Here is a 439-nt window from a genome sequence, read left to right on the forward strand (position 1 = left end):
GCACGTTCTGCATGGAGCACTGGTGTTATGCACAAACAATGAATCATGGAACACTGCATCAAGAACTAATGATGTAATGTATGGTGATTAACATAACAATAAAAAATTTTTAAAAAAACTCACAAAAGAAAACCTTTAATCTATAAAAATAAAAACCGGCCTCATAGCTCCAAAGGGAGGATGACCTATTAGGGCAGGATCATTGACAGGGTAGTAGTGATGATTTCCACCCCTGTGGAAAAGTGAGGAAATCTTAAGGAGAACCTACAGAACCTCAAGAGGGTTCATATTACTACCTATGGGCGAGAAGTAGAATTAGACTTAAATAGAAAAGCCAATTATTTTTTTTTAAAGATTTTATTTATTTATTTGAGAGAGAGAGAGAACGAGAGATAGAGAGCACGAGAGGGAAGAGGGTCAGAGAGAAAAGCAAACTCCC

Source organism: Zalophus californianus, chromosome X (assembly GCF_009762305.2).
Source record: "Zalophus californianus isolate mZalCal1 chromosome X, mZalCal1.pri.v2, whole genome shotgun sequence".
Classification (NCBI taxonomy): Eukaryota; Metazoa; Chordata; class Mammalia; order Carnivora; family Otariidae; genus Zalophus; species Zalophus californianus.